This window comes from Dermacentor andersoni, chromosome 1, assembly GCF_023375885.2.
Source record: "Dermacentor andersoni chromosome 1, qqDerAnde1_hic_scaffold, whole genome shotgun sequence".
In the NCBI taxonomy this organism is placed as follows: Eukaryota; Metazoa; Arthropoda; class Arachnida; order Ixodida; family Ixodidae; genus Dermacentor; species Dermacentor andersoni.
In genome coordinates, this window is record NC_092814.1 from 303,585,292 (window position 1) to 303,593,490 (window position 8,199).

Here is an 8,199-nt window from a genome sequence, read left to right on the forward strand (position 1 = left end):
TTAAGCAGTTTCTAACTTTCTATCTGCTAAGTATTAGTTGTTTCCCGCTTATTGCAGATGCCCGCAAATAAAATAAATATATACCACGTGACATGCCCGCTTCCGCGCCGTGATTGCGGTGCTCCTAAACGTTCCGTGTACAAACGAACGTATAGCATTCAGCGGGGTGTGCTGCCGCTTATAAGTTGGCAGGGCAACCGTCATCGCAGCGCAAGCGATAACGGTTGCCCGCGTAAATCGCACAGCCAACGCCTGCGTAGCTATATACCAACGGGGGAAGAATGGATAACTGCGCAAGTATATAGGGACCCAGTGACTAATCCTGGCCCTCTACGAATCCGCGAAAGAAACGGGAATAATACGTTTGATTTGAAGCCGCCATGACCGGGTTTCCGACCGCTTCCCCGTCCCGTTAGTTTTTTTTTAAAGCGATCGCTTTTCTTAGCTCGTTGCTCAGTTTCGCGCTGTTGGCGCTGTCCGGTGCGAGAGGGGTGCGCTCGCGAAAGAGCATGCCACGCTGTGTTGCTTAGTTTCGCGCCATTCCTGCAGGCGCAGGCCTTGTCGGCGCACTAGAAGGCGCTTCCATTGATTGAAGCGCGCGCGTCATCGCGTGGGCGTCCGCCATTGCAATGAGGAAGCGCAGTTCGGTGACGGTTGCGCAAAGCTCGGTTCCCGTGAACGCCACCAGATCGCCTTGCCCTCCGCGCTTCATGGACGGCGGAAACCAGCCGATTTCGGCCACAGCATCGTGGAATGTCACGAGGAAGCAGGACCCTCAGACCCCTAAGCGATCCGGTGAGCTAGAGATCAGGAAACGAAAACGCCGAGCCCGCCAAAACAGTCCTGCCTTGCGTGCCGTTGAGACAGCAGTAAGACGACATAATGTGGATGACTCACCGGTTCCAACAGCCGACGCAGAACCGTCGTTCCAACAATGTCATTCCTTCTTCATCATTCCATCGTTAACACGTTACATGTCGTCATTCCAGCTGGATTATGACGCCATTATCATGTCATAGCCGTGATTCTGTCGCCGTCATATAGTCGTCGTCATGCATTCGCTGTCACATCGTCGTCGTAAAGCCGTCGGGATCGGTTCATCATCGTGATTCCAGCTTCGTCATCCGATACTCGTCATGTCGTCGTCGTCACGTCATCATCGTGATATAGTTGTCATACATAGTCATCATACACTCGTCATCACCCCATCGCCTTATGCCGCCTTCGTCACGCTATCATCGTTATACCATCGCCATCACTTCAAAATCGTCATTGTGCCGTCGTCCTGCAGTCGTGGGCCTGAATTTGTTGTCATACCGTCGTCGGGATGCCGTCGTAGTCATTCCAGCTCTGTCATCTGCAGATTCTCTTTATGCCGTCGTCGTAACACAGGCCTCGTCGTCCCGCTGTCGCCGTTACAGCATCATCATCATTTGAGACTCACCATCCCATATTCGTCATGCCATCGTCCTTGTCATACCACCTTCGGTTGCGCCACCTTGTATGAGTACCACCTTGTATATACGCATGGAAAGCCGGAGAGCACACTATAGCATCTGAGAGGAATGTGTACTCGTTTAAACCGGAACTCGCTATAAAACATCCTTTACGCTGAAATATCGTGGAGGCAGCAGAACCTTCAGACCCCCAAGCGATACAGCGAGCTCGCGATCGGGTGACAATGCGCATTGTGACGTGGCTGAGGAGCGTGCGCAGAACAGGTGTGGATATCGCACGTGTACGTAGTTCAGTGTATACTAGCACCGTTAACCGCACACCTTCCCCCCTCCCCCTTCTCTCTTCTCCCTTACGCCGAGTAGCAGGCCAGAGCCAAAGCTCCTCCGGCCGACATCTCTGCGTTTCTCACATTAAAATGTTCCCTCTTTCTCTCGAGATCGGATGCCACAACGCCTAGCCCACACCATAGCTAACGTTTTAAGATTCGCGTTACAAACTTGTAAACGTCCTGTGAATTCTTAAAAAATTTCCAATACTGTTAGCCTTCTCAGACTTTAATGGCAAGATATATGTTGATATCTTACCTATTTTATCTGTTCTACATTATCTGTCTATATACAGTAGCACAGCTTATCCGTCGCAAGCGGTAAGATACAATTGCGGTAATTTCCTGTCATTACTTGCATGATATTCACATTTCCTTGGTATAGCGCTCGCTAGGAGCACTTGCTTCGTCTTGAACAGCAATATTCCTACTCACTGATAAATTATCAGTGGGCACACAAGTGGCGAAAACATATTCTAAGGCCAGTCCGAAAAAAACTGTACAAGCTAACTCATGCCGTGCACCAAAACATAGCGTAAAATGGAAACCAATGAAGAAGTAAAGGTAACAGCGTCTTCACTGCATCAGTACTATAAATGTATAATTAGTGTTAAGAGCATTCACTTATACGTAGGGCTGTGATAATATTCGAGATTTCGAACACGGATCGAATAATGTTCGCTGTTCGATTCACACTCGGTTCGAGAATCGACTATTCGAAGTTCTCGAAATTCGTCTTGTTCGAATGCTAGACGGAACAATAAAAGTCCTAGCAGTTCACAGAGATCAATACTGATGCAAGTGCAAGCTCTTCCTGATAATTGTGCGTCAGCAGAACCACGGTTGTTGAGCAGGCGAAGACATGGAGGAGATCCCTCGAGCACAATAATTACCCGTCAAGTAAGTACCTCTTACCTTGGGCAGCCTACAAATTCACTGCCCTGATTTAGGCAAACCAATTTATTATTTGGCCAATTTAACCTTGTGTGAATTCCCTCGAAGCGATGCTGGGTGCTGTAGTAGATGCTGCTAGCTCATTCGACGAGCTCTGCACTCTGCTACGTGGATCTGCGGTGGTGACCTGATCTTACGTTATTTCATTACTGTAATTGTCATGATGGCCCTGATACGATCGCGTGCCTTCCTCGGTTTCCTATTTACAAGCTTCTCAGTTAAACGGCCATCCAGCTGTTCACGGCATTAAATGTACCAAAGGACCTAGACAAACCTGTTGTAAAAGAGACTCCACGAGACCTTTCATATTTCAATGCTTTTATAGCAAAGTATTCAATAGTCGTATCAATATCTAAAAAGGAATTTTTCTCGAATACTCGTATTCGATTCGATTCCAAAACTTCACTATGCGAACGCCGCTACTTCATGTCTACGCTTATGGCTCCTTTCTTTAGTTATGACACTTACTTTTGCACTTGATTTATGCTGTGTCAAGGACACTTTAACTGTAACAATTATTCACGGAAGATATAAAGCCGGAACTCTCCTTGAGAAACTTCACAAAACGAACTAAGCCAGGAAAGAAAGATACAACATATTCCGCTGTCGTCTTTTGCACTGCTCTTTCTGTTGACCTTGGGATTGGGCTTTACGCACATCGAGGCGCCAACTATGGGTCGTTCGTCGCTGTTCACCGCCTGGTTGAGGGTCAGTGGAGACTCAACATGAACAACTCCACATTGAATGCCTCAATTCAATTCTGGACACGTTTTTACGTACAACACCCTGATCTGACCTTCGAGGTAAAAAATATCTCTTTGTGGTGTAGACAGCTTATCCAAGTCTATGCTTCGTTATTAGTCGAAACAGTTTATTCAAGTTCAATAATACTAGAGTTGCGTCGCAACATAACATGTTAGTTCCTTTAACTCGTAGCAGCTTTGAGCCACAAGCTAACGGTATGGTCGTTTTACCTCTACGAAACTCGTTATCATTGTTCAAGAGCGCTCTTTAGAGATGTGTAATCTGTAGGCAGCATGATTTCGTGCCTAACCTATTTGCAAAAAAGTGTTTTTTTTTTCATTTTACGCTTGTCTCCTGTGTTGCTTATCGCACGACTGTCGTAAATGTTATTTTGACTGCACAAGTTTCACGGGTACTAATATCACACGTTTGGTGTAATTGTTAACAAGGTGTCCCATTTCAGTATTCTTCTGTAGGACGCCAATTTACATACGACTTCGCAATGTCCAGTAATATTTATGAGAGTATAAAACATCTATCTATCTATCTATCTATCTATCTATCTATCTATCTATCTATCTATCTATCTATCTATCTATCTATCTATCTATCTATCTATCTATCTATCTGTCTATCTGTCTATCTATCTATCTATCTATCTATCTATCTATCTATCTATCTATCTATCTATCTATCTGTCTGTCTGTCTGTCTGTCTGTCTGTCTGTCTGTCTGTCTGTCTGTCTGTCTGTCTGTCTGTCTGTCTGTCTGTCTGTCTGTCTGTCTGTCTGTCTGTCTGTCTGTCTGTCTAATCTCAAGGAGCTTACGCGTTGTCTCTCAGAAACGCCCTGTTCCGCTGTAGTTAATCGTGAAAGACACATCATTCGACCCAGCCACATCGAACTGCTCTCGATGTTTTCTTTTATACGTTACTATATTACTTTCGAAACGGTGCATAATGCTTCATATTTGCCTGGTACAAAACACTTCCAATCTGCTTGACGAGGCGTCTACACCTCAACAGGTATACGAATGCGCGATGATGTCTAAGTTTTCACCTAAAATGGGAGTGATGAAAATGAAAGGGAATGAAAGAGTTCAACGCAACGCTAAGTGTAGCGGTAAGTGAGTGAGTAACAACTTTATTAATCGAAGGGGTGAGGGAGGCCAATCTACGTAGGCTGCCAGGCTGTGCTTCTCGACGACTTCAGCTCGTGCCAGGACCCGTGTCTGGATGTCTCGGTCGGTGCTGGAGAGGAGGGCCTCCCATTGTTCTTCGGTGGGGGATGGCGAGACGAGGTCAGCGGGCGGGGGATCCTAGGGCAGCTCCAAAGGGTCCAGTGGTAACTTTCAATGTTCATTTAACTGTTCAAGTCACGCCACTGTTCTCTACTGCCGTGGGAAGGGGCGGCTTTCTTTGAACACAATAATTTGGACGCCAACAAATTTCTCCCTAAAGCTCGCTTACGCATAGCTCTAAACTCAGCATTCCTGCTAAATGCCCATGTCTTCATCGATGACTTGCTCGCAGCATGTTTCCTGTAGTAATATTAAAAAAATTGAATTATACCATTTGAGTTATTCTGAGATCATCGCACAGCTTCTGATGTACGCCGGCGCAACTAATGTTCAGCCGAACCAATAGATCATTTACATTCGCTGCAATGCTATTTAAGCATTACTTAGTCTTCGGCGTAACACTCGGTACATATTGAGTCTCCCCAAAGAGGGCAAATGAAATGACGGAGGCGTTTCTTCACCTCACACCATCCGTGACACGATGCGCTTGCGTAATGTTCAAAGTTTAACCTTTTAGCCTCTTATGATGATAACAATGAAATCACGAGAAGCGCCTGCCTGCGACCAGCGCCAGAAGGTGCTCGGATTTGCATTTCCCTCGCGAATCAGATACAATACAGCACACAAAAAAGCCACTCAGAGAATTTTGCATACATTGTCAAGCGGCGGTAAGTTCGTCTGCGTGCGCGCACTGTGGGATGTACATTATACAGCGAGCGTGGAGCTCTCCGCGAGAAAGCTGAGCTCCAATCGGGCGTGCGTCTTAAAAATCTTGTCATGAGAGCCGTGGAGTGCAATGGAAGGGAACAAAAGAAAGAAGAAGAAGTAGAAAGAAAGGAAAGACAAGAAAAAAGAAGGCGAGAGCGCCCGAACCTGTGCGCCTTGAGATCAGTGAAGGAAAACGGGAGATTGGAGAGCACGCAGCGGCCCTTTGTTCTTCGCCTTTCCTTCATTTATTCCCGCGCCACCCTTCGTTGCCTTTACCTTTTTTTTCTTTTCTTCGTGCTATTTTCTTTTATCGCTGTGTTTTCTCTCGCAGGCTTTCGGGTCATCCCCCCGGGAAAAAGAAGCCCGGCTCGCAGTTCCGCGAGCAGATTACCGATCAATAGAGTCGTCAATCAACGGACGCCGGTCGGAATCCCGCCGGCACCTTTCGGCCACGCGTCCGAATAAAGTCACCGGCCGTCGCTTAGTGGCAACGGGCAACACCTTTCACTCACGCTCTCTCTCTCTCTCACCTATACGCGCGAGAAAAGAAGAAAAAACCTAATAGGAACAAGACACGCGAGGCTGCCGACTCCATATACGCATACATACGTTTCGTTCTGGTTTGTATAATGCAGTGCCACTCAGATACACTTCGCTCTATGCATGCACCAGCATGGTGCTCTTATGTATACTCTAGAGCGAGGCGCAACGATGGTGAAGCCCTCTGAGTCGGCCGTTGAAATTGTTGGAGGAGACGCTATATACGGTGGAGAACCGGTGAAAAGCATCAAAAGTGCGTGCGTGCGTGCATGTGCGTGTGCGTGCGCGTGCGCGCGCGCGCGCGCGCGCGCGCGTGTGTGTGTGTGTGTGTGTGTGTGTGTGTGTGTGTGTGTGTGTGTGTGTGTGTGTGTGTGTGTGTGTGTGTCTGTGTGTCTGTGTGTGTGTGTGTCTGTGTGTGTGTGTGTGTGTGTGTGTGTGTGTGTCTGTGTGTGTCCGGCTGTATACGCTGAAGACACGTACACGTGCATATTGTCTATCAATTATATGAGCTTGCGTTGAAATATTTAATCTCAAAGCTACCCGGCCGCTTGCTCCATTATAATATTCTTTGTTTTTTCTCGGATTGATATTAATTAAGGTGCCCACCATGGTCTTATTTGCACGCGTTAGGTACACGCAGAGTTCTGTGCGGTAAATCCACTCATTCACACGCATCACGACAAGGAAGGAACCGGCTCTGCGATGGCGGTGCCATTCACGACTTTGTATTTCATGCAGGTGCTTGCAAGAAGCGATTCTCGACAGCTTTGTCACAACATCGAACTTGACGGCGACTGCGCAGATCCATCACCGGGAACATTCCGGCCTAACGGATTTGATGATCAAGCTGGAAGTGGAATATGCCAGGCCACCGAATTCGGAAGGTGAGGTCTTCTGGACAACGAACCTTGGGCGATCTACGTACACCACTTCGAGCTACAAAAGCCGTGGAACATCAGTCGCTCACTGGGGCGTGGTACCGGCCCTGCGATGGCGGTGCCGTTCACGACTTCGTTGTATTTCATGCAAGTTAATTTTCGCAAAACCTATAGCTTTCGCGGCATTATTACCCGCCGTGGTTGCTTAGTGGCTATGGTGCTGGGCTGCTAAGCACGAGGTCGCAGGATCGAATCCCGGCCACGGCGGCCGCATTTCGATGGGGGCGAAATGCGAAAACACCGGTGTGCTTAGATTTAGGTGCACGTTAAAGAACCCCAGGTGGACCAAATTTCCGGAGGCCCCACTACGGCGTGCCTCATAATCAGGTCGTGGTTTTGGCACGTAAAGCATAATTTAATTTTAATTTAATAATGACATTGTTGCATTGCCGGTTCCATCCCCAGTGCTTTTTCACATCTGTACGTTCTCACACAAATAACAGAAATCGCCTTTATCGTAGGCGTTGTCATTTTGTGCTTCCCGTCGTTCTTTCTTTAAGATTTTGTTATTGATTGTGTGCGGTGATGAGCTGAATCCCGCCACTGATAGTGCACTTCTAAAGGAAGCTTTAAGTAGCTGAAAGGAAATCAAAGAAAAGTTATCATCTATAGAAAACTTCCAAGCTGAACACGAGGTTGCTATGGCTGACTTAAGAAACTGCTTGGGTAAGCTTGAAGCGAAGATAAATAAAATTGACGAGCTACAGACAGCAGTTTCAGAAAGCCGGGTAACAGTGGAGCAGAATAGGGCCGGGATCGACGCTCTGATGGCTTAAGTTGACGACATTGAAAGCATGAGCCGACGTAATAATCTGGTCTACTCTGGCATTGAAGATAATGATGAATATGAGATGGCAGTTAAATATGAAAGCAGAGTGTCAGAACTGTGCCGGTCTCATTTAAGAATAGAGCAAGTTGGCATTGAAAGGGCGCACCGACTAAGCAGGTTTAGTTCACAGAAAAAACGACCACTAATAGCCAAATTTGCCAGTTATAAAGACAAGCAGAGTATTCTAGTTCTGGCAAAGAAGCTTAGAGGCACAAGCATTAGCGTCTCGGAAGATTTTTCAGAGACTGTGTGAAAGAAAAGAAAGAAGTTATGGGATTACGCCAAAGCGCACCGTAAAGAGGGTGATAAAGTAAGCCTTCGTTATGGTTCTTTGTTTTTCAACCACATGAAGTACACATATGATGAGACACTTGGTTCAGTAATACAATCAGGGTGACAGCGAGA